The following is a 27,455-nucleotide window of genomic DNA, read 5'->3' as shown; positions in this document are numbered from 1 at the left end:
CTCCTGGTATATATTCACAGGTCTGGCACTCCATAACCTCAAGCCAAACAAAAGGAAGGTATTAAATCTGAACATCACACATGTTAAGTGTGATCAACAAATTATTTAATCAGTAGCTGAGTACAGCAGCCCCACACCCTTCACTCAACTGTCTCCCTTCAAACATCAACATTCCTTTAGGAACCTGGAAGCTTAAATGATGATGAGGATGCAGGGGGCACACAACACTATGTACAGGACAAAACTATGTACAAGAATGTAAACAAAACAGTTCATAAAAGTTCTTATCACTACATAACAAACCTCCTTCTCTTTATAGGAAGAGATACAACATCAAACAGGGTTGCTAAACATTATTTACACTTTCCTTGAACCTTGCCACCATATTTTTGCTACATTTCGCCACAATACTCAACAACAGAGTATTTCCCAAATCTTTCACCACCCTCAAAGGTCTGGAATATTTCATACTTCCCTTGTCTGCTCTTCTAACACTCTTTACTGTCACCCATGCTCCCCCTTCTAAAACACTTTCCTTCACACAATTGTTTGCATCATGCCTCTCCTTGGCCCTACTTTGATCCTCCACCATTCTCCTACACAAAACTCCCACTGGGACCACATCTTGCATCCACAAACTTTTTTAATCCATCCTGGATGCAATCTGGAGTTAGGCACCCTCTTCCTCAAAGCTTCGAATGAAGAGACACCAGTAACTTGGTGAGGAGCAATCCTATATTGGACAACACGCTCCATTATGGCAGGTTCCCAATCACCCCCAGAGGCAATCGCAATGCTAATTTCCTCCACCAGAGTCCTGTTAAACCATTCCACTGTCTCATTTCCTTTAGGGTTATTCAAAGCCATCGTTGAATGTCCTATCCCATTGACCTCCAAAAATGTTTCCCTTTCTCTCCCCACAAACTGGGGACCATTTTCCGAAATTATCTTTCTGGGAAACCCTCTCTCCAAAATACTGATTCCAAAATCGTTTGATTCTACGCAAACTAATGTCCCTCACAATGCATATTTCTGGTCACTTAGACAACAAATCCATCAAAACAACGACATAAGCACTTTGGGACCCCCGGGCGGATATAGGTCCCAAAATATCCATGGCCACCACGTTCCAGACCAAACTTGGAAGCTCCACAATCCTCATTGGCGGTACTCTGGTAAAGAAGATCTTATTGTTATCTCCACAGCCCTCACACTCCTGCAAAAATGTCTGTTTCCTCATCCATTCCGGCCCACCAAAAATCCTGTCATATACCCTTCGTCTTGCAAACTCCAAGATGTCCCTTATGCGCTATGCCTAGTACACGTCTCCTCATGCCCTCCAGTACCACCATCCATTCACCCTATTACAGAATTCCTCTATCAACACAACTCTTGTTTCACCCTCCTATATCCTTTTTATTTCACATCAAGTTCCTCTGTGGGCCACCCCGCTTGCACATACCTTACCACGGTCATGCATCTTTTTTACATTCTTCTCTCCAGTTACTTTCCTTGGCAAATTTACAATTGGCAAATACTTCACCTTCATCGTCACACCCAATACCATCAACTTCCTCTATAAGATTGTGAGACAAAACGTCAGCAATGACATTTAGTTCACCTTTTACGTGCTTCACTTCCATGTTCAAACCCTGCATTGCAGTGATCCATCTGACAATCCTCCTTCAAACTCCATCTAACCCTTTCCTGTTGAAAATGCCCACAAGGGGTTTGTGGTCAATCAGGTTTACAAACTTTCTCCCCCAGACAAACTGCCGGAATTTTTAAATCCACTGCACGCAAGCTAAGACCTCTCTCTCCACAACTGAATATAGATTTTAATCACCCTTAAGAACACATGACGCAAAGCCACTGTTTGTAGTACATTCCCTTTTTGTTGCATCAAAACGCAACCAAGGCCATTCTCACTGGTCTCCATATACAATTGTATATCATAATCATCCTTGAATCCTTTTAGAATGAGGGCATTCACCAAACAACTCCTTATGTCCTCAAATTCTTTCTCGCAACTCTCATACCAATTAAACCTTACACCTTTCTTCACCAACATCCTCATCGTCTTTGTTCTTCCACCCAGATTTTCTACGGATTTTCCATTAAACTCAAACAAACCTAAATATGAGGACAATTCCTTTTTGACTTCAGGAGCCCTCATCTTTCTTATTGCTTTCAGAGCGGCAAACTTTGGTTTTATACCCTCTGCAGACAATTCATGGCCTAAATATTGAACATTTTCCAGTCAGAATCTGCACTTATCAATCACTATGGTCAGACGGAAACAGATATTCTCCCCAACACCTCCTTCAATAGCATATCATGCTTCCCCACATCCTTGCCCCACACCAATATGTCATCCAGATAACAATACGTGCCTGGTACATTTTTGAGCAACTTGTCCATGACCCTCTGAAATACACTGAAAGTGGATACCAATCCAAAAGGCATCCTTCTACAGCAGTATATTCCAAAAGGAGTTATGAATGCTGTTAGGTCCATTGATGCAGGATGTAGCTTTACTTGGTGATATGCTGCCTTTAGATCAAGAGTTGAGAAAATTGCACCTCGCTCAATGTTTATCAACAAATCATCTATTTTTGGAAGTGGAAACCTATCAGGCGTTACATTCCTATCAAGTGCTCTGAGGTCAATACATAGTTTCATGCTCTCATTGGGTTTGCACACGGTCACATTGGGACTTACCCATTTCGCTGCTTCCGCCTCTTCTATTACACCCTCACTCAGTATGCGTTTAAGATCATTCTCTGCATACGCACGCAAGGCAAGTGGAATGGTGCAAGCTTTTGACCGTACCGGTATAGTCCCTGGCTAATTTTATTAGATGGGTAAAGACTCTCAGACATCCCATATTCTAACCAACCACATTGGGGTATACTCTGGTTCGTCCATATCTTTTCCTTGAACAGTTTGTACCTTTCGGGGCTCTTGTATATCACCACAACCTGAGAGGGGTTGTCGGGATCTAGTCTTTAGCCAAGTTCAGTTTGTGCATCCCAGGACAGTAGGTTTCTACTCTTGGATGTGACCTTCACCATCCCTTGAGTGGAACTCCCATCATGCCTAAGCTGTGTTCAAAACTCCCCCACAATATCAATTGGCACCTCCCCAAAGGCATGAACAGTCACACTGGCTTCCTGCAGATCACACAACCTAAACGTATCCCTCCATATGTCCACATTCACAATTGTATAATACGCACCACTCTCTAATTCACTGGCACTACATTCACACTTATTTCTGCATGGGCCTTTATCCTTTTTGGTTGTTCATTAACTACATTTACCACACAAACTTCCTCTTCCCCACTGCTACTTTATCCCACCAGTGGGTCACTCCACCCTGAACCATTCTAACACTGCCTGATTTGTTGCAGTGCCTGCAACAGCAAGATATGTGGCCTTTTCTCCCACAGTCTCTACATATTACGTGGTGGGCAAAGCACTGTTTATCACTAGCGAGATGGTCAGGGTTTCCGCATCTGTAGCATCTTTTAATAAATGTTCTCCCTTCTGTCCTCTGTTTTGTGTCTGACTTCTTCTTGCTCATGTGTTTAATTTCATTTTTATACGCTTGTGGCTTTCGAGTTTTAGACCGTTCAACAGCATTTGTACTAGCAGCCCCAAGCTTTGCAGGCTCAGCGTCTAGGGCTTTAATATATTTTTCTGTCTTTTCCACCATTTTTGCTATTTCAATCGCTCTCTCCAAAGAAAAATATGTGCCACTGGCCCCTTCATGCCATAATGCCTCTCTAATTTAGTGATCAGCACATCTTATCTTTAGCTGATCCCCAATGTGTTAGTCTCTGCAGTGGTCATACTCTCACTGTATTGCTAGTCCCTATAAAACCGTATCAAATTCCTCAATTGATTCCTCCAGCTTCTGATCTGTTATGGCAAAGTGATATCTTGCCAAAAAAGTCTTTTCTTTAACACTAAAATGTCGGTCCAACTTCAATAAACTTTGCTCAAATATTGACAAGCCTTGAGCTTCCTGGGGTTGCAAATCAGGTAATTTCTTAAATATTACTTGTCATTCTTGGCCCAGACAGTGGTACAACAAAGATTCTTTTCGATCTGCTGCAAAATTGTTGCCATACACTCCATGCAAATATCTCATGAATCCCTCCTTCCAGTCTCCCCACTAAATAGGCTAAACTGGGTGAGTCAAAAACAAGGCTGGTGCAGGAATATTCATTCTCAACGTGATTCTTCAGATGACCCTCTGAATAGTGTTTTTCAGGCCATTAAATCCTTGCCTTTGCTCTTCAGAAGGTGCTGCCTGGCCTTGTAATGGTGGCCTTCCCTGTGCACATTGGCCTTGTCCCACAAATTGCCTGACCTTAAAATGGTGGTGAGCGTTCTCACAAGATTTCACCCTAATGGGAATCAAGGGGGGGGCACTGTTGATCCATTGCCTGACCTTGGGATGGTGGCTCCCCTTATGCATGCAGGACCTGTCCAGTGAACTGCCTGACCTTGAAATGGTAGTTGGCATTCTCGCAAGACTTCGCCCTCACCGGAATGAAGGAGCACAGCTGATCACACAGCTGATCAACATCAGTACAAAGCAGCGCCTGAATTAATGATGGGGATACGTGTTCTTGCGGGACTGACATGCGTTGCTTCCCTTGTTGCTGATCCGATGGTCTACTGGGAAACCGACACCTCACGGGGCCTTCACTTTACTTCCTTTTGTGGTGCAGGAAGGAGCCGTGCCAAATTCAACACGGTGGTCGGGCTCATGCACATTAGCACTGGCCAGTGCTCGCCGGGCCTCAGGGAATATGACACTCCAACCGGCATCAAGGAAAGAACGGCGAGCGAGCTGGGGCTGCTGCAACTAGATCCCATCTTCGTCGCCAGTTTTAAATATGAACATCACACGGACACAGTAAGTGTGATCAACAACTTCTTTAATCAGTAGCTGAGTACAGCAGCCCCACACCCTTCACAACTCATCAACTGTCTCCCTTCAAACATCAACATTCCTTTAGGAACCTGGACGCTTGGTGTATAACTCTACTATGGAATGAAGCTTAAATGATGATGATGCACTGGGCACACATAACTATTTACAGGACAAAACTATGCACACGCATGTAAACAAAACAGTTCATAACAGTACATATCACTACATAACAGAAGGCACATTACATGTTACTGAAGGAAATACAATATAGGCAAATAGTGTTGCTGTTACAGGGAGTTCCTTGTGGGAATGAGAGTCCATGTCCCCGAGAAGGGAGTCACTCGCAGTGAGGTGCCACTTGCCCAGACCCCTAAGGAGGGTTTTACTGAGCTGGCTTACGCCCCTAGTCTCAAAGGGCATGGCTCTCTCCTGTGGCAAAGGGGTGAATGCTCTTGATTCGTCACAATAGACATAATATTGCTGTTGCCTAAGGATCTTGTCAACATTAGTTACTTAATCACAAAAGAATTCAGATTTTCTTTTTTTCAGCACTTCGATTAACTATATAAATAAATCTGAATCACAGCACTGATGTATAAACATTTCATTAATTTGTCACATTTTTAACACATTTTTCACCCATAAATTATTTTACAAACTTTCAAATCAAACATTTATTCAAAAACATAGGAAGAAGACAACACATCTCTTATGGAGTTAGTGCTATGTGTGTACAATAAACATCACTGTTGTCAACCATCTTACTGGATATATTGTTTACATATATTATTTCTTCAACAGTAGCTAACAATTCCTCTAGGCATTGCGCAAGACGGTTGACACACTGTGTTTTGGCTTCACATAGCCACTTGTGTTGTACTCCTTCCTACGGCTACAGCGTTCATTAAGACAATAACGCTAAAGCGTCTCCAATAAATGTGGTCCTGTGTTCATAGGTGCTCTAAAGTGAAAACAGATCAAAAAGAGTTCTCTGTGATTCCCTATACACTTGTTATCTTTTGTCTATCCTATTACTTATATTTACTTACTAGTAGTATTCTGTACTTAAATAAGGATATGTGTTTTCTTCTTTGTAGTTATCCAAGTCTTTTTTAGGTTTTTTGAATTTTATAAATTAAACAGTTTAAGCTTTGCTATTACAACGGCCCTCCTCACACTACACTGGCTCCCGATTGGGCGACAAGCCACCTTCAGAATCGTGTGCATTACTCACCCAGTCATTTACAAAACCGGCACCAAATACTTACAAGATTACACCCTATCTTCCAACCTGAACCCTAAATTCAAGCACTGCCCTCCTCCTAGTGATTCCCCTTCCAAATCAGCCAGGATCGGCGGGTCCGCCTTCTCAACCCTGGCATCAACAATCTGGAAATCTCTGCCCCCCCTCATTCGACACATGCAAGACTACACAGCATTCCAAAAAGCACTCAAGACCTGGTTTTTCCCCTAAACCATGCTGAAAGACCAATCTGGCTCGTCCCCGTCTACGAAACCATGCCTCCAGGTCAACCACCCATGGCTAAGGAACGAACAAGAATCCACTACAACTAAAGAGTAAGAATGCCCAGGACACAGTTGCACTTAGGTTTTAACATAATGATCGTGTTGGCTCTTTGTCTGGCAATGAATGACCGGGACACGGAACCCTGGGCCTACTATCACTTATGCACTAATGTTATGATTGTGTTTGCTCTTTGTTTGCTTGGCAATGAATGCCCGGGACAATGTACCACCCTCTAAGATCAATGTTACTTCTGGCTAGTTCAGCTTTTGTATGCACTGACCCTTGCAACCTCAAACCATACACTGAACCTGAAAGTGTCAGGCACGCTCAACATTAAGAGGACGGCCTGGTTTCAATGCTGGAGCCTCTTGGTTCCTAGAGTACCCAACAATGTATAGTAGAAAGTATTTAAAATTCTCAGTGACCTGGAAATATCTGGCCATCCACAAGATGATAATCAATGAGCAATTACGTGAATCAGGAAGGCACAGAGGCACAGGGTTGTTGGTCAGATATTCAGCAATGCCATGGCCTTGCAATGCACTAGGCTTGTTACTACTAGCATTGCTACTACCCTCAACAGCCCTAGCCATGTCGCGACCTAAGTTACTCAACATTGTTCCGCATCAGGAAGCAACAAGTTTGGGAAGCGGTGAAACTCAGCATTGCTGTAATTCTAGGCCCTGGAAAGTTACCGCCTTGCTTTGCAAACAGAGCTGAGTTCATAATAAAGTTAGAGGGTCCTGAAGCACCAAATGCCTTTAAAGGGGAACATAGTTATTTTGGTAGGCACAGGAAGGCAAACGAGAACTGGGATGCCTCTTCCAACCCCATGGATACTCGTAGGTACATCCCACTACACTGACTCTCCACTCAGCACCTACAACTTTAGAAAGTAGCTATCCCCCATGATTAATTCAGCCTAGCTGCACACATAACTATATACCACCAGCACACCACAATGACCTCTAGATCGCAACTATCCCCCATGATAAATTCGTCCTAGCTGCACACATAATCTCACATAAGAGCACCACCTCTGCTAGATTGCAGCTACCCCCACAACCATTCAGCCTAGCTGCACACATGCTACTTGTCTCACATAACCTGCACACTACTTCTAGCATTAGAATGCAGCTATCTACCATGAAGAATGTGGCCTAGCTGCAAACATAAAGAGTGCACAGATACACTATTTACTACTCTGACTATTTCCACTGACCTGGACTACGGTCCCAGAGGGTATTCAACCTAGAACGCGTTGAGACCATACTGGTGGTTAAAGGCGCTATACAAATGCCGAACAACATAACATAACACTTCTTCATTCAATTTCTCTAGTTTCTTTTTTGCTTCAGCAACTGTTTGGTTTTCAAGATACTGTTTCTCTAATTCTTGTAATTACTCACCCTGTAATGTACATTCTTCCCCAGCTGTTTCAATAATGAGAATGACCCACTAATGACTGCACTTATTGCCAACCGTACTCCAGTTCACCTGCTCCCCTATCTTCTGATACTTCTCCTTCTTTCAAATACACTATCTCCACAATCACTGCTGCCTATTGCATTGACATTATATCTCCCTATCGGCCACCTGGTCACACTGGTCAATGTGTTGATCACCACTCCAAACTAACTGACTCCCTTCCTCCCCATCATCACCTCATGTATCATATGTCAGTGGTGTTTATCCTCCCCTCTCTCTCCACTCCTCTAGCCACTGACTTTAGCTCTCTTATCCTTCACCACTTGCTCTCTTCTGTCCACTCTCTCCTCACCCATTCAAAAGGTATCTCCCGTGATCTTATTCTCATCTCCACTCAATTCTCTGCCTCTAATATCTTCACTGCTCCTTCTGCCTCTCATCATTCCATCGTCTTTACCTCAATCTCACGTCTACCCCATCTAAAACTTGTATCAGCAAACGCAAGGTTCCCGCCTCCAAATTCCCTATCTTCTGCTGTGACTTACACTACTCTCTCTACTCCAATGCAAAAGTCACTGTTACATCCACTGATGAAGGCTTTATTAACTTTCACACTGCTCTTGATGCTCCATTCTCCTCTCACTTCCCTCTTACTACATTCTACATTCACTCCTAAACTCTCCTCTCACAGGCCTTGGATCACACCTACCACATGCACCCTGAGAACAACAATGAAGAAAAACCGTTGAACTTGGCAAAGATTGAGACACTCCTCAGATCTCCAACTCTACCGGACTGCTCCTACAAACTACTCCTCATTTAATCTCAATCCTCTTAACCTAAGCACCTCCAAAAATCTCTCAACTCAATTCTCTCAGCTCCTAAACCTTCCTCCAGCTTCTATACTCTTCCTGCTAAAAATCTGGCTCTATACTTTGCTTCAAAGATGTTGAACATTCACAATACCCTTGAAATTACTTTCTGTCACTAGCTCACTTTTGTTTTATCACCTCTACCCTGCTCCCCTACAACAATGCGTCCACCAAAGCTGATAAGATTCTTAACCTTCTCTTCATGGCTAACCCTTCATGTGCCCCCACCAGCCTTCTAACACCACCCATAGTGAAACTCATAGCTTGAAGTGTTGCTTCATATCTTACTTCCCTTTTCAACTTCTCTCTTGACAGTGGCTCTTTTCCATCATCCTATAAGTACGCTACTGTCAGCCCTAGGCTTAAGAAACCTTTCCTAGATTCTAACTGTCCTTCCAACATTCATCCTGTCGCTCTTCTTCCCGACTATTCCAAAATCCTGGAGCGTGTATTTTTCAAAGGTCTCACTGAGTTTTTTGACACACATAGCCTCTGAGATGTTCTTTAATATGACTTCTGACCTCTGCATTCTATTAAGTCAGAGCTCCTCAATGTCAGCAACTACATCTCTTTTGCTCACCATTTCAACCATTCATCTATTGTTATTTGTATCGTCCTCTCTGTGGTCTTTGATACTGTCAACCATTCTGACCTTCTCTGAACACGTTCTCTCCTAGTTATCATTGACAAGGCCCTTGCTTGGTTTGCTTCATATCTTGCCCCTAAACACTTCCAGGTGTCATAGAATAGCCTTAGCTCCCCACCTACCCACTTACTGTTGGTATTTCCCATTGGTCAGTCCTGGATCCACTTCTCTTCACTCTCCATATCTCTGCTCTTGGCACCTTGATCTCCCTGTATGGCTTCTCCAACCAACTCTTTCCTGATGACACTCGGATCTGCTTCTCCTTTCCCTAATTTTATGATGAGCTATAGACAAAAATGTATAACTGTCTCTCTGTCATCAAATACTGAATAGCATCTCACTCGCTGATGCTCAACTCCACTAAGACTGAAGATCTCTACTTACCATCCAAACAGGCTATCTATACCTCTCCCCTTCTTCTATTCTTCTCTCCTGATTACCTTGCCTACTCTGCTTCTGCTCCCAACCTTGGTGTCATTGTTGATCCATCTCACAACTTCTCACTATTTATCTACAAATCTGCCACTGCAGCCAGACCTTTTCTCCTCAACATTAGAAAAATAATATATATTCTTCTCTTCAACACTGCTAAGCATATAATCTCCTCTTTAGTACTCTCTCGATCTGACTACTGTGCCAGTCTTCTCAACTATACTTTAGCATCTCCCAACAAAGTCCTTAACGTTGCTGTCCATACACTTTTCATCCTTCCCCACTTCACCTCCACTTCCCCAGCCCATCGTCAGTTTGGATGATTATCTATGAGACAGTTTGCAAAGTATAAACTCATTCTCATCATCTTTAAAATTGTACATGGACTTGCCCCACCCTACCCATAGGCCCATCTAACTCCCTACTCTCCCCTTTGCTGCCAACAATCATCCTTGCCACCTCATGTGCCCCTTGCACTCCTGCTCATTTCCATTCTCTTCCACTCCTCACTCCCTTACTCTGAAATGATCTTCTTCTCCCTCCACGCACTACTCCTGCTCAATCTCTATTGAAATCCAACTTCCTATCTCTCCTCCTTTCTGAAGAACCTCTTGCCTAGCATTCTACGCCACATCTCCCTGTTCTCCTTTCCCTTTTCCTCTCTACGACAACCCCATGGCACTTATCCCACACCCCTTCAGCATACAATTTAGCACTTCATCCACTATCCTGTTCCTGTATCATGCGTGACTTTCCTTGTCCCTGGTTCCTATTTCTACCTCCCCTGCATCATCTGGTCTTATATCCATATTTTCTCACCCATAGACACTGGTCCTCTGCTCCGTAAATCAATGTAAAGAAGTTTTGTAAGCATTTTCGTGCCAAAAATGCAATGTTTTCCATATGATTTTTATTAAATGAAATAAATAAATACATGTACATTTTGTACATGTATGCTACTATAAGTTTTTTTACATATTGTGCATACATGCACTAAAATGCAAAGCATATTGATCAATTAACCATATGCTCATATGCTAAAATGCTACATGACAAGCACTCATATTACATTAATTTATACTACATACTCTCACAAGCTAGTCATCATAATCCCGACCGAGAAACACTGCAATTATAGATAAAGAAACATTTGTTTTAATCAACAATTAAGGTAAATGGAACAAAAGGTAAGGTGTACAAAGAGTGGGAATAGCAATGTTAAGGTACAAATATTCACTGCATACCGTTACAAATTCATCCATGAAATCATAGACACTATCTCCATACTACTACAAATCAAACTTTAGCACTTATTTCACGTCTAAGGCAGTTTATATCAATACCGCAGTTGAAATGAGTGTTAAGGGTTAATTTGTATTGGTATGGAGTTATAATATGATACGATAAGTCATTTATAACCGACCTGTGCACAAGTGTTTCTAGGCACAACAAGATAAGGAAGGGAAGACAGAAGGAGGACAAAAAATGATCTTAATAGGCCTTGTGTCATTCAGTTCACACAAGTGGGGGGCTAGGGGCGAAATGCCAGGTGGGGGGAAGGGGTGAGTGCAAAGGAACGCATAGGTGCTGCCAGGGAGGTGGCTCTTAAGTGCAGCGAATCAGGGGACTGTAGTGTTGCAGATACAGTCGCTAAGTGGTTGGGAGGCCCACAGGCAGTGCAAGGGCAACTGGTCCTCCAGGAGCCTGCTCCCGTAAATTCAGATGGTGGCCAGTTAACCAGTTTGCACAGCAGGCAGGGGCCTCAGCAAGGGAGAGGGAGAGAGAATGCGGAAGTGAAAATGAAGGTTTTGAGTTGCTTCCGGATTTTTAGGTGCTCCTGCTCAAGTTTGAGAGAGGATGGAAGGCTGTTCTAAAGGGAGGCCCCAGCCAAGGACAGAGTTCCAGCTCCCACTCTCTGCCTGGAGAAGCGTCTGACCCTCAGAGAGTTGGAGGTGGATGAGCAGAGGGCTCGAGAAGGAAGATGCTTAGGAAGAGAGAGTTGGATGTAGTGTGGTCCCCGTCCCCAGAAAGCCTTGTGGAAGATGCAGAGGGTCTTGAACTTTATCCTTGCAGCCACAGGGAGCTAGTGGAGAGATTTCAGGTCTGGTGAGATACAATCCCTGGGCTTGAGCCCAGGACAAGTCTTGCAGTCCTGTTCTGGATTAGTTGTAGAGGGTGAAGAGTAGAGGCATGCAGATTTAGAAAGAGGCTGTTGTAGTAGTCCAACCTACAGAGAAACAGGTCTCTCGAGACAGTGAGCTTCTGGGGGAAAGTGAGAAAAGGAAGAATACCGCTGAGGGGGTGCAGCTGATCGTGTGACATCTTAGAGACATCAGAGATGGGTGGAGAGAAGGAGAGGGTGGAGTTGAAGATGACACAAATGTTCTTAGCCTCACAGGAAGGTGCCGGTAGAGGGCCCAGACTGGACGGCTAGAGTGAGAGAGGGAAGGTGGGAGCAGGTGCCCCAATGAGGAGGATCTCAGTCTGACTGCATTAAGGCAGAGATCCCTGGAGGCACACCATTCCTGAATTGCAGACAGACAGTCAGGTATGTGAGAAGGAGCAGAAGAGGCCGAGGGGAGTCTGAAGGAGAGCTGAGTGTCATCTGCATAACACTGAAAGTTAGACTAGAAGTTAGAGATACAGTGGCCAAAGGTGCAATGTAGTGGTTCATGAGCCAGATTCTAGACCCCTGGGGAACACCACATGTAGAGAGAGAGGGATAGAAGAGAGGAAGGACCCAAGTTGGAACTGGGAGGGTCGATCTGAGAGAAAGGAGGTCAACCAGGCTGGTTCCTGACCAGAGATACCCATGTTGTCACAGAGATGATTGATATAATATGATATGATGTGGCATTTATAATGTGCCTGTACACAAGTGTTTCTAGGTGCGATATGATTGAGCAGGATGACATGGTTGACTGTGTCGAAAGCAGAGGATAGATCAAGGAGAATGAGGACAGAAGGAAGGTTAGAGTCTAGATTAGAGAGCAAGCCTTTACAGGTGTTCAGCGAGAGCAGTTTCCCTGCTTCTGGCTGCTTTGCAGCCAGACTGGTGGTCATGGAGACAACCAACAGATTCAGTTTGTATGTTAAGCTGGGAGATGGCCGCTTTTCCAGGAGTTTGCCCAGGAAAGGAGTGATGGAGATCTGGTGGTAGTTTGCCAGAGAGGAAGGATCGGCAGAGGGTTTCTTAAGAAAGGGGTGCACAAGGGAGTGCTTAAGGGGGAGGGGAAGGTTCCAGTGGCAAAAGAGTGATTGCAGAAATCGGCCAAGGCTGGAGCAAGGGTGTCAATGTGGTCCTTAATGGTTCCAATGTGGAGGAGCAAAGGAGCACCTGCTTTGATGAGACTTTCATAGCTCTGACTTATCTAGAAACATCGTCAAGAGTGAACAGGGAGAAGGAGGAGAAAGGAAGAGGATATATGGCCGGAGAGGGGCCTGGAGTGCTAGAGGGAGAGGAAGAGTAGGGATAGGAAGAGGAGAGAGTGGACAGAATGTCCTGTGTTTTAGTAGTAAATTGAGATACCAGAGTCGTGCAAAGGGCCTGGGAGGGAACATGAGAGGTGGAGACTGCAGCAGGATTGGCAGCGCCTTGCAGATTTAAAAAGGTTTAGCAGAGTTGTTAGAGGCTGCAGAGACGTGGGCTTGGATGTAGGCTCACTTCTTAGAAAGGACAGATAGTCTGTATGGTCTTTGGATGCCGTCCACCTCCTCTCAGTACCCTACACTTGCGCTTAAGGGTGGTGATGTCAGAATTGTACCAAGAGTTGCACTTGGATGCAGGCTTCAAACAGATCCTCATGACAGGGGCAAGGACATCCAGATTATTAGAGATTGAGAGATGAAGGTTTGAAAGGGCTGTGTCTGAGTGTGAGTCAGCCGAAGGTGTAGGAGGAGGAGGAGAGAAAGTATCAGCAAAAGTCTCCACTGACACATTCTTCATGGGGCCGGATGACCGAGAAGGTGGCTGGCAGTGCTGGGGTCGGCTTAACCTGAGGGGCAGAGAGTGAAAGGTGAGAGGAGAGAAGAAAGTGGTCAGTCCAAGAGAGAGGAGTGGTGAGACCGTTGGCGATCAGAACATCCAAGGTGTGCCCTGCAGAGTGAGTCGGGCCAGAGGAAAGAATAGGGAGAGAGACAGAGTTGCAGAGGTTGAGAAAGAGCCCAGAGGAGGGGCTCGAAGCATCCAAGTGGATGTTAAGGTCTCCGAGGAGGAGAATTTGAGAGGTAGAGGCAAGGAGGGAGGAGGAAAGAACAGCCCATTAGGAGAGGAAGAGGGTGACCTGGCCAGGCAGCCTGTAGATGGTGGCCACAGTAAGAGAGATGCCAGGAGAGACAGAGAGCCTGCAAACCAGGCATTCAAAGGAAGAGTAGGTTTGCGTAGGAATGACAGAATCAGGGATCCACTCCAGGAAGATCAGGGCTACTCCCACTCCAGGACCATTGGTCCTGGGTTCGGAGAGGATTTTGTAGCCATCAGGAAGGAGAGTGTCAATACTCATGACAGAGCTGGCCATGAACCAAGTCTTGGTGAGACCGAGTACATGCAGATCAAGCTATTTGAGGAGATGGCAGCTGTTCCAGGAGTGTTTGACAGCAGAGCGAGAGTTAAGAGTAGCGACATCAAACAGATTGCCACCTTTGCAAGTCTTCCATGGAGAGGTATACGCATAAGATATGCCCTGCGGAAGTGTTAGAGGTGCGGGAGATTGGGAAGAGGAGGAAGGAAGAGATGGCAGGGTAGTCAGAGAGGAAGAAGTATACGCTGATATTCACACTCCGCTACAGCTTAAAATGTAGCACTTCCTCCACTGTCCCGTTCCTATATCATTCACAACTGTCCTTGTCTCTGGTTCATGTTTCTACCTCTTTTGCATCATCTGGTCTTATATCCACATTTTCTTACCCATTGACACTGGTCCTTTGCTCTGTAAAGGTTTATAGTGATTGCATCGAATGCCAAAGCATTGCATCTAAAAATAAGCAACGGAAAAAAAAGCATCTGATGCATTTTTTTCCATTTTTTTTAATGGGAGGGGAGGGTCGCCCCAACCCCTGTTTTTTTTACCCCTTAAAACCCATTATAATTTAAATAAAACCTTTACCTTTGAAAAAAATGCATTTTTTTCGATGCATTTTTTTCAATGCTTTTGGCAGTCAATGCTTTGTATTCGATGCAATGACTGGATACCTCTGTAAACCAATGTTAAAAAGTTTTGTAAGTATTTTAGTGCCAAAATTGCAATGTTTTCAATATCATTTTCATTAAATAAATTAATCTATTTTAAATGTACATTTTGTTCATGTTCGCTACTATATGTATGAAATATTGTGCATGCATGCACTACAATGTAAAGCATATGGCCATCAGTGGCAATAACAATGTGAAGGTACACATATTCACTGTTCACCATTACAAAATCGTCCGTAAAGCTCAAATTATAAACACTAACTCCATACCACTACAAATCAAACATTAACACTTATATCAAATATAAGACAGTTTATAGTACTGCAGTTGAAATGAGTGTTTAAGTTTGCTTTGTAGTGGTCTGGAGTTAAAGTTTATACATTGATTTTCAATTTTTTTTCAAAGGGTTTTCTAAAGTAACTTAACCATAACATCTCTTTACCCAGGTGTTTTGCAATGCATTTCAAAGCTTTTTATTCCAGCAACCTTTGCTCAGTTTCTCAGGACAGGTGATGTGTCCATTCCTCAGGCCCCACCAACCTACACACAATACCCACTGTGCCTGGCCTGCAGCCTAGCATCATTTTCACTACACATCCATAATATCCTTTAGGTTGCACCACATAGTAAACTGAAGGCCACTTTGAAATAATGTGCCTTAACACCTCACAGGTATTCTGCTGCAACATGTGTTTCCAACAAGCTATCTTCTCTGAATATTGGTAAGTGTTCCTGTCATTAATGAACCAAAAATCATATTAGAGATTATTTATCATAAAAGATACAGGTTTAGTTAATTCAGAAAGCTTGTCTAAAAAACAGAAGAAAATGACACTTTCTGAAATCACTTCATGCCATTATATAATTAATGTATTATTATTATTATTATTATTATTATTATTATTAGAGGGTATATTTATTGACAGGATGCACACTTGCAACATGCACTTCATAACAAAGACATTTTTGCAGAACAACTGCAGACTAGTTTAATGCGTGCATCTAGATAGAGTTAAGTGAGATTGTCTTAATGTATATAGTTCTATTCACAGATTAATACATATATAAATGTGTCATACATCACAAATATATTACTATATTGCAATACTTCACATACAACAATTTTCTCTTTCAGCAATACCTTAGACATTTTCAAATGTATTTTCCAAACAAGACCTGACTCAAAAAACTATGAACTGCAAATGGCAAATATTTATGCATATTATAATACACTAACAGGCCGATTCATGGAATAATTAGCACGGCGCAAGTGGCCAAAAACGTGCGAATCGCAGTGGAATAGCGAAAATCGCAGTGCAAGTGCGAAAATCGCACGAAAAGCAGCGCACATCGATTCATGGAAGGCCGTGCGCGAGAAAACCATCGGATGTGCGATAAAAAAGTGCGCGGCGCACGTTGGCGCACAGGCCATCTAACTGCGTGCGCCAGGTCACAGCGAAAATCGCACAGGCCACAGCGAAAATCGCACATAGCGCGGCGCACGCAACAAAAGTAGGCGGAACACGGGGCGTAACACTCGGAATGGGGAACAACTTGCCAAAATGTGGGCGTCACGGGGGAAGTACAGGGTACAAGTGCGCGGAACGCCCACACGCTCGCCTACAACACGTATTCATGGAATCGAATAGGGCAAAAAAGCGCACACTCAAACCAGCGCACAGGCACAAACATGACCGCCACAAGAAAGCAGGCGGTAGCGTCTCTGCGCCTGGAAGAAATGTGCGCAAAAAGGTGCACCAACAAATAGCACCTATATACAGCTATGATGAATGTCCTATACTGTGGCCCTCCAGGACAAATGACGTGCAAAGGGGTACCCACAAACACGGACACCCGCTGACTGAAAAATAACGTGTGCGTGTATTGTGGGGTGCGCGGGAACTTTCACACGCGATTTGGCAGGGTACGTGGATTTCAGGGGTGCGCGGGAAGTTGCACACGCGATTTGGCAGGGTACGTGCGCGGGAATTTCCACACGCGATTTGGCTGAGTACGTGGATCTCAGGGGTGCGCGGGAAGTCTCACACACGATTTGGAAGGGTACGTGGATTTCAGGGGTGCGTGGGAAGTTCCACACGCGATTTGGCCGAGTACGTGCGCGGGAATTAGCACACGTGACTTGGCTGGGTACGTGGATCTCATGGGGGGCGCGGGAAGTCCCACACGCGATTTGGCCGGGTACGTGCGCGGGAATTTCCACACGCGATTTGGCTGGGTACGTGTATTTCAGGGGTACGCGGGAAATTCTACACGCGATTTGGCCGTGTGCTCCCAGGTATTCCATGTACACCCTCCACGGCCCCTGCAGGCAGCCGAAACCACAGGGGACTACCCTGCACACCTGCTCATGTCACCCAGCACCCCCACCCCCCAGCAGTGTGGGGCACCCTCCACCAGGCCCCCACCCATGTCTCCCACCACCCCCACCCCCCAGCAGTGTGGGGCACCCTCCACCAGGCCCCCACCCATGTCTCCCACCACCCCCACCCCCCAGCCACCATGGGCATCCCCCACCAGGCCCCCACTCATGTCTCCCACCACCCCCACCCCCCAGCAGTGCAGGGGCACCCTCCACCAGGTCCCCACTCATGTCCCCCTGAACCCCCACCCCCCAGCATCCAGGGGCACCCTCCACCAGGCCCCCACTCATGGCCCCTATCACCCCCACCCCCCAGCATCCAGGGGCACCCTCCACCAGGCCCCCACTCATGGCCCCTATCACCCCCACCCCCCAGCAGTGCAGGGGCAGCACCACCAGGCCCCCACTCATGTCTCCCACCACCCCCACCCCCCAGCAGTGTGGGGCACCCTCCACCAGGCCCCCACCCATGTCTCCCACCACCCCCACCCCCCAGCCACCATGGGCATCCCCCACCAGGCCCCCACTCATGTCTCCCACCACCCCCACCCCCCAGCAGTGTGGGGCACCCTCCACCAGGCCCCCACTCATGTCTCCCACCACCCCCATCCCCCAGCCACCAGGGGCAGCCTCCACCAGGCCCCCACTCATGTCTACCCCCCCCCCCACGCCCCAGCAGTCAGGGGCAGCCTCCACCAGGCCCCCACTCATGTCTCCCACCACCTCCATCCCACAGCAGTCAGGGGCACCCTCCACCAGGCCCCCCCTCATGTCTCCCACCACCCCCATCCCCCAGCCACCAGGGGCAGATTCCACCAGGCCCCCACTCATGTCTCCCACCACCCCCATCCCACAGCCACCAGGGGCAGCCTCCACCAGGCCCCCACTCATGTCTACCACCACCCCCACCCCCCAGCCACCAGGGGCACCAACCACCAGGCCCCCACCCATGTCTCCCACCACCCCCACCCCCCCAGTCACCAGGGGCAGCCTCCGCCAGGCCCCCACCCATGTCTCCCACCACCCCCACCCCCCAGCATCCAGGGGCACCCTCCACCAGGCCCCCACTCATGTCCAACTCATGTCTCCCACCACCCCCACCCCCCCAGCAGTGTGGGGCACCCTCCACCAGGCCCCCACTCATGTCGCCCTGCACCCCCACCCCCCAGCATCCAGGGGCACCCTCCACCAGGCCCCCACTCATGTCCCCCTGCACCCCCACCCCCCAGCATCCAGGGGCATCCCCCACCAGGCCTCCACTCATGTCTCCCACCACCCCCACCCCCCCCAGCAGTGTGGGGCACCCTCCACCAGGCACCCACTCATGTCCAACTCATGTCTCCCCCCACCCCCCAGCAGTGTGCGACACCCTCCACCAGGCCCCCACCCATGTCTCCCACCACCCCCACCCCCCAACAGTGTGGGGCACCCTCCACCAGGCCCCCACCAATGTCTACCACCACCCCCACCCCCCAGCCACCATGGCCATCCCCCACCAGGCCCCCACTCATGTCTCCCATCACCCCCACCCCCCCAGCAGTGTGGGGCACCCTCCACCAGGCCCCCACCCATGTCTCCCACCACCCCCACCCCCCAGCCACCAGGGGCACCAACCACCAGGCCCCCACCCATGTCTCCCACCACCCCCACCCCCCCAGTCACCAGGGGCACCAACCACCAGGCCCCCACCCATGTCTCCCACCACCCCCACCCCCCCAGTCACCAGGGGCAGCCTCCACCAGGCCCCCACCCATGTCTCCCACCACCCCCACCCCCCTAGTCACCAGGGGCACCAACCAACAGGCCCCCACCCATGTCTCCCACCACCCCCACCACGCAGCCACCAGGGGCACTAACCACCAGGCCCCCACCCATGTCTCCCACCACCCCCGCCCCCCCAGTCACCAGGGGCAGCCTCCACCAGGCCCCCACTCATGTCTCCCACCACCCCCACCCCCCAGCAGGGCAGGGGTACCCTCCACCAGGCCCCCACTCATGTCCAACTCATGTCTCCCACCACCCCCACCCCCCAGCCACCAGGGGCATATTCCACCAGGCCCCCACTCATGTCCCCTATTACCCCCACCCCCCAGCAGTGCAGGGGCACCCTCCACCAGGCCCCCACTCATGTCCCCCTGCACCCCCACCCCCCAGCATCCAGGGGCAGCCTCCAACAGGCCCCCACTCATGTCCCCTATTACCCCCACCCCCCAGCAGTGCAGGGGCAGCCTCCAACAGGCCCCCACTCATGTCTCCCACCACCCCCACCCCCCCAGCAGTGTGGGGCACCCTCCACCAGGCCCCCACTCATGTCCAACTCATGTCTCCCACCACCCCCACCCCCCAGCCACCAGGGACAGATTCCACCAGGCCCCCACTCATATCTCCCACCACCCCCACCCCCCAGCCACCATGGCCATCCCCCACCAGGCCCCCACTCATGTCTCCCATCACCCCCACCCCCCCAGCAGTGTGGGGCACCCTCCACCAGGCCCCCACCCATGTCTCCCACCACCCCCACCCCCCAGCCACCAGGGGCACCAACCACCAGGCCCCCACCCATGTCTCCCACCACCCCCACCCCCCCAGTCACCAGGGGCACCAACCACCAGGCCCCCACCCATGTCTCCCACCACCCCCACCCCCCCAGTCACCAGGGGCAGCCTCCACCAGGCCCCCACCCATGTCTCCCACCACCCCCACCCCCCTAGTCACCAGGGGCACCAACCAACAGGCCCCCACCCATGTCTCCCACCACCCCCACCACGCAGCCACCAGGGGCACTAACCACCAGGCCCCCACCCATGTCTCCCACCACCCCCGCCCCCCCAGTCACCAGGGGCAGCCTCCACCAGGCCCCCACTCATGTCTCCCACCACCCCCACCCCCCAGCAGGGCAGGGGTACCCTCCACCAGGCCCCCACTCATGTCCAACTCATGTCTCCCACCACCCCCACCCCCCAGCCACCAGGGGCATATTCCACCAGGCCCCCACTCATGTCCCCTATTACCCCCACCCCCCAGCAGTGCAGGGGCACCCTCCACCAGGCCCCCACTCATGTCCCCCTGCACCCCCACCCCCCAGCATCCAGGGGCAGCCTCCAACAGGCCCCCACTCATGTCCCCTATTACCCCCACCCCCCAGCAGTGCAGGGGCAGCCTCCAACAGGCCCCCACTCATGTCTCCCACCACCCCCACCCCCCCAGCAGTGTGGGGCACCCTCCACCAGGCCCCCACTCATGTCCAACTCATGTCTCCCACCACCCCCACCCCCCAGCCACCAGGGACAGATTCCACCAGGCCCCCACTCATATCTCCCACCACCCCCACCCCCCAGCCACCAGGGGCAGCCTCCACCAGGCCCCCACTCATGTCTACCACCACCCCCCACGCCCCAGCAGTCAGGGGCAGCCTCCACCAGGCCCCCACTCATGTCCAACTCATGTCTCCCACCACCCCCACCCCCCCAGCCACCAGGGGCAGATTCCACCAGGCCCCCACTCATGTCCCCTATTACCCCCACCCCCCAGCAGTGCAGGGGCAGCCTCCAACAGGCCCCCACTCATGTCCAACTCATGTCTCCCACCACCCCCACCCCCCAGCAGTGCAGGGGCACCCTCCACCAGGCCCCCACTCATGTCCCCCTGCACCCCCACCCCCCAGCATCCAGGAGCACCCTCCACCAGGCCCCCACTCATGGCCCCCATCACCCCCACCCCCCAGCATCCAGGGGCACCCTCCACCAGGCCCCCACTCATGGCCCCTATCACCCCCACCCCCCAGCAGTGCAGGGGCAGCACCACCAGGCCCCCACTCATGTCTCCCACCACCCCCACCCCCCAGCAGTGTGGGGCACCCTCCACCAGGCCCCCAGCCATGTCTCCCACCACCCCCACCCCCCCAGTCACCAGGGGCAGCCTCCACCAGGCCCCCACCCATGTCTCCCCCCACCCCCACCCCCCAGCATCCAGGGGCACCCTCCACCAGGCCCCCACTCATGTCCAACTCATGTCTCCCACCACCCCCACCCCCCAGCAGTGTGGGGCACCCTCCACCAGGCCCCCACTCATGTCCCCCTGCACCCCCACCCCCCAGCATCCAGGTGCACCCTCCACCAGGCCCCCACTCATGTCCCCCTGCACCCCCACCCCACAGCATCCAGGGGCATCCCCCACCAGGCCCCCACTCATGTCTCCCACCACCCCCACCCCCCCAGCAGTGTGGGGCACCCTCCACCAGGCCCCCACTCATGTCCAACTCATGTCTCCCACCACCCCCACCCCCCAGCCACCAGGGGCAGATTCCACCAGGCCCCCACTCAAGTCTCCCACCACCCCCACCCCCCAGCCACCAGGGGCAGCCTCCACCAGGCCCCCACTCATGTCTACCACCACCCCCCACGCCCCAGCAGTCAGGGGCAGCCTCCACCAGGCCCCCACTCATGTCCAACTCATGTCTCCCACCACCCCCACCCCCCAGCCACCAGGGGCAGATTCCACCAGGCCCCCACTCATATCCCCTATTACCCCCACCCCCCAGCAGTGCAGGGGCAGCCTCCAACAGGCCCCCAACCATGTCCAACTTATGTCTCCCACCACCCCCACCCCCAGCAGTGCAGGGGCAGCACCACCAGGCCCCCACACATGTCTCCCACCACCCCCACCCCCCAGCAGTGTGGGGCACCCTCCACCAGGCCCCCACCCATGTCTCCCACCACCCCCATCCCCCAGCCACCAGGGGCAGATTCCACCAGTCCCCCACGCATGTCTCCCACCACCCCCATCCCACCAGGGGCAGATTCCACCAGTCCCCCACGCATGTCTCCCACCACCCCCATCCCACAGCCACCAGGGGCAGCCTCCACCAGGCCCCCACCCATGTCTCTCACCACCCCCACCCCCACAGTCACCAGGGGCACCAACCAACAGGCCCCCACCCATGTCTCCCACCACCCCCACCCCCCCCAGTCACCAGGGGCACCAACCAACAGGCCCCCACCCATGTCTCCCACCACCCCCACCCCCCAGCCACCAGGGGCACCAACCACCAGGCCCCCACCCATGTCTCCCACCACCCCCACCCCCCAGCCACCAGGGGCACCAACCACCAGGCCCCCACCCATGTCTCCCACCACCCCCACCCCCTCAGTCACCAGGGGCACCAACCAAAAGGCCCCCACCCATGTCTCCCACCACCCCCACCCCCCAGCCACCATGGGCATCCCCCACCAGGCCCCCACTCATGTCTCCCACCACCCCCACCCCCCCAGCATCCAGGGGCAGCCTCCACCAGGCCCCCACTCATGGCCCCTATCACCCCCACCCTCCAGCCACCATGGGCAGCCCGCCCAGGCCCCCACTCATGTCTCCCACCCACCCCCACCCCCCAGCCACCATGGGCAGCCCCCACCAGGCCCCCACTCATGTCTCCCACCCACCCCCACCCCCCAGCCACCATGGGCAGCCCCCACCAGGCCCCCACTCATGTCTCCCACCCACCCCCCAGCCACCATGGGCAGCCCCCACCAGGCCCCCACTCATGTCTCCCACCACCCCCACCCCCAGCAGTGCAGGGGCACCCTCCACCAGGCCCCCACTCATGTCCAACTCATGTCTCCCACCACCCCCACCCCCCAGCAGTGCAGGGGCACCCTCCACAAGGCCCCCACTCATGTCCAACTCATGTCTCCCACCACCCCCACCCCCCAGCAGTGTGGGGCACCCTCCACCAGGCCCCCACTCATGTCCCCCTGCACCCCCACCCCCCAGCATCCAGGGGCACCCTCCACCAGGCCCCCACTCATGGCCCCTATCACCCCCACCCCCCAGCATCCAGGGGCACCCTCCACCAGGCCCCCACTCATGGCCCCTATCACCCCCACCCCCCAGCAGTGCAGGGGCACCCTCCACCAGGCCCCCACTCATGTCCCCCTGCACCCCCACCCCCCAGCCACCATGGGCAGCCTCCACCAGGTCCTCACAATCCCCAATCATGTGCGTTATGGTCAGCCTCCACAGCCAAAATGCCCTACCAAGTAACCCATTCACCCACATGGAAATGGAAATTACATGTTACACCCCCAATGTTCATAAAGCTAATGAACCCATGTCCGTCACACACAATGGTTGCAATTGAATGGGAAAACACCCAACATGACATGCATGAAACCAATGAGATGATACCACACAGTGAAGTATGAAAACAAAATTGTATTAAAAAAAAAAGAATGCAAAAGAAATGAAACAAACTACAATGGCAATGAAAAAAAGATAAGCTGCATGTCCGTTTAAAAAAATAAAAACACCAAATCCTAATCCAAAAAAATGTTGTCCAAAGTCAAATGAAAAATAAAATCAATCCAATGAAGAACTATGTACAAAACATCCAAGGGTCCATGAGCCCAACTGAACAAAGGAAACCTACAAAAAACCCTAACTAAAATGCAACTATATACAAAAAGTGGAGCAGTGTCCGTCGACTCCAAATCATAAGAACAAACAAAGGAAACCTAAAACTAAAGAACTATATACAAAGGCGGCGGGCAAGTCCAGCGGCTCACTCCGTGGTGTTCCGGGTCAGGGCATCATCGAACTCCTGTTCGATGTCCCGGAGGCGGTCCTGTTCCATGGCCCCGAGGGTCCGCAGGGACGACGCCGTGTCCTCCTCCAACCCCCTGCGGATTGCCTCGAGGCACTCGGCCCGCCTCAGGGCCCTCCGCATGGAGTTCTCTGCCCTGACCATTGTGAGTCGCGCCTCTTCCGCCCGCCGCCGCTCCGCACCTATCTGCTGGCCCAACCGCTGCCACACAGAAGACACACCCCGTCCTGGGTCAACCTGCCCTCCGGCCGATGCCTGCCCCTCCGATGTTGAAGGCCCGAGCCTTCATGGCTCCCACCACGTTGCTGCTGCTGCTGTGCCTCTGCCCGTGCACTGCCTCCTGCTGCCTGCACATCCTCCGCCGGCTGGGGTGCAGTTGTTGATGTGGCCACCCCTGCTGGACGTCCGAATCCCGACTGTGGCATGGATGCCTCCTCCACCAGCCTGGCTGCACCGTCAGAGGCAGCTCCACAGGGCACCCAGGTGACTGATGGGTGGGAAGATGGCACAGAGGACAACTGGCGCGTAGGGGGTCCAGTTGAGGAGGGGGTCGGAGCAAGCCCCATCAGACGGAGGAATCCGGCCTGGGTGACCTGTCCCAGCAGGCTGACGTGGTCAACGAGCCATTCGAGATGACGTGCAGTCTCTCCATGAAAAGACTCCAGGTCACCTCGCATGGCCCGTTGACGCAACGCCACACCAGCCAGGACAGGCTCAACCCGGACCTGGATAGCCACGTCCGCAGGCAGAGGAAAGCCAGTTGACGTCAGCTCATCCCCTGCCTGAAAACGGGTCTGGACGTAGGCATCCCTGCTGGTGCAAGATGATGCAGGGACAGGATCGGGGACAGGATTGCACACAGGCACCTCTGCGGCGGCCTGTGCTGCCTCCTGTCCCTGGTCCTGCACTGCACCACTAGCACCAGTGGGATCCCCACCTCCAGACCCCGTCTCTGGTGCTTGCACGGCCTCCTCCTCCACCAAACCCCCCACCAACCTGGATGACTCCGTGCCATCTTCCCCTGTTGGGCCCTGTGGGGTCCCAGCTGCCCCTTCTGCTGCCGAGGAGTCCAACTCCAACCTCCGCCTCTTGGACCTCCCCCCGGCAGCTGCGGCCTGGGACGCGGCACCGGACTCCTCACTCCCCGACGAGATGACAACACGGGAGGGGAGCCGGGCCTTGCGTCTCCGGCTGGCGGTGGGATCCCCGCCGCTGTGCTCCACAGCACCTTCTCCGCCCTCTTCATCAGTTGATGAGTGGGGGCCTGGTGGGGGATGCCCCTGGATGCTGGGGGGTGGGGGTGCAGGGGGACATGAGTGGGGGCCTGGTGGAGGGTGCCCCTGGATGCTGGGGGGTGGGGGTGCAGGGGGACATGAGTGGGGGCCTGGTGGAGGGTGCCCCACACTGCTGGGGGGGTGGGGGTGGTGGGAGACATGAGTTGGACATGAGTGGGGGCCTGGTGGAGGATGCCCCTGGATGCTGGGGGGTGGGGTGGTGCGAGACATGGGTGGGGGCCTGGTGGAGGCTGCCCCTGGTGACTGGGGGGGTGGGGGTGGTGGGAGACATGGGTGGGGGCCTGGTGGCTTTTCAGAAATTAAATCTACTATTTTTTTGTGGCTGATGCGAGTGATTCCTGCGATATTACCGGGAGAAGCTGTAAATGAAAGAACTCAAAATGCTACTTGGAGAAGGATAAAGGTTGCCATACAACTTTATAATGAACTCCCCCACAACTTAAAGAGTCTAAGAACGTTCTCGACATCAAAAAAAGACTAAAAGCTCTACTGTTTATATAGTCATTCCAAGGGGAACACTGATTGTTTTGAACAACTGCGCTTGGATGGCCTCGCCATAGACGCTATACAAATACCAATACTGATAGCACTAGCAATAGCAATCTCAACAGGCTAGAGGTCAGGAGTGGGAAAGAAGGCGCCATGTGACGTTGGGGATTTGGGGGTGGATTGAGAAGCTGGTTACTGGCAGACCATTTTTGGTTTATCAGGGGATGCATGAATCTCATGAGATTACAGCAGCAAAGCTGCAAGATGTGCTTAAAAAAGAATGTCCATTACACAAAGCAATGAGTGATATGGGGTAATTGGAGAGGTTAATAGATGGAAAAAGCAATTGAGTGGAGTTAGGGAACCTGGAAAAACAAGGGGGCATATGTTGAGTGCCTGTGAGGATGTGGAAGACTTTTTACCTTTGAAAATGTTTTCCCGTTATCACAGGAATTGATGAACAGCAACTCTACTAAGGAGTTTTTGTTATTGGAAATGATTACTGTGAACATTTTGCGGGAATAGGGGGTTAGAAAAAAAGGTTTAACATCTGCAGTGCCTACTTTGACTGGGCAGGGAGCAATGGGTATTTGGTAAAACATTAACTGTGTGACATTTAGATTGGCCTTCGCTATTGGGCCCAAAAGAAAGCTATTGGTGCAACACGTACAGAGGCCATGACCGATGGACAATGCTAGTGAGACCTCAAGTAACTATGCAACATGTTCGGCTGAGGCCACTGGCTATGGCTGAAGTCCATCGTTAGTGGGCCCAAAAGAAAACTATTGTACAAAATGTACAGTGGCCATGGCAGAAGTTCATGGCTAGTAAGCCATGAGGAGGTATATCGAAACCCTTGAAATTCAGTGAAGAAACATTTGTTAAGAGAGAATTAAGGTGATCAGATGTAACGCAACGAAACCCCTGAAATTCAGCACTCATATTTCAATGAAGTCCACCTCGGAGAAGAACATTTATCACACAAAATCAACAGTGATAGGAGGTAACGGTCAGGAGAGCTTTAGGGAGGAAAAAGAAATTGAGGGGATTGCAGGGACCTTGGAAAGTGGAGGGGGCACTGGGTGAGTGCCTGTGTGGATTTTCGAGTTTTATCAGGTGCAATACCAGGGGAATCCCACAGGCATGGGTAGTTGAATGCTAGTGTATGTGTGGTTCGCTGCCATTATTGGGGGAAGATCAAGGGAATCCCACGGGTATGGGGCAAGAGTGGAAGAAAAGTCATTTTACACCTGAAGTGATCACATCTCCTAGGCAGGAGGTAATGGGTCTCTGTGCCGAAGGTCATGGCTAGTGGGCCCCAAATAAACCTATTGGTGCAACATGTAGAGTGGCAAAATCCAAGGGCCATGGCTAGTGGACCGCAAATAAACCTAATGGTGAACATGTACAGTGGCCATGGCCGAAGGCCATGCCTAGAGGGCCCGAAGAAAACTGTTGCTGCAAAATGTACAGTCGCCATGGCTTGAAGCCAATGGCCATGGCTAGTGCGCTTCAAGGAACCCTATTGGTGCAACATGTACAGTGGCCAGGACCAAAGGCCTTGGCTAGTGTGCCCCAAAGAAACCTATTGGTACAACATGTACAATGGCCATGGCCGTAGGCAATGGCCATGGTGAAAAACCATGGCT

This window comes from Ambystoma mexicanum, chromosome 2q, assembly GCF_040938575.1.
Source record: "Ambystoma mexicanum isolate Mex_15411 chromosome 2q, UKY_AmexF1_1, whole genome shotgun sequence".
Taxonomy (NCBI): Eukaryota; Metazoa; Chordata; class Amphibia; order Caudata; family Ambystomatidae; genus Ambystoma; species Ambystoma mexicanum.
The sequence above is the reverse complement of the archived record's forward strand: the minus strand, read 5'-3'. Positions refer to the sequence as shown.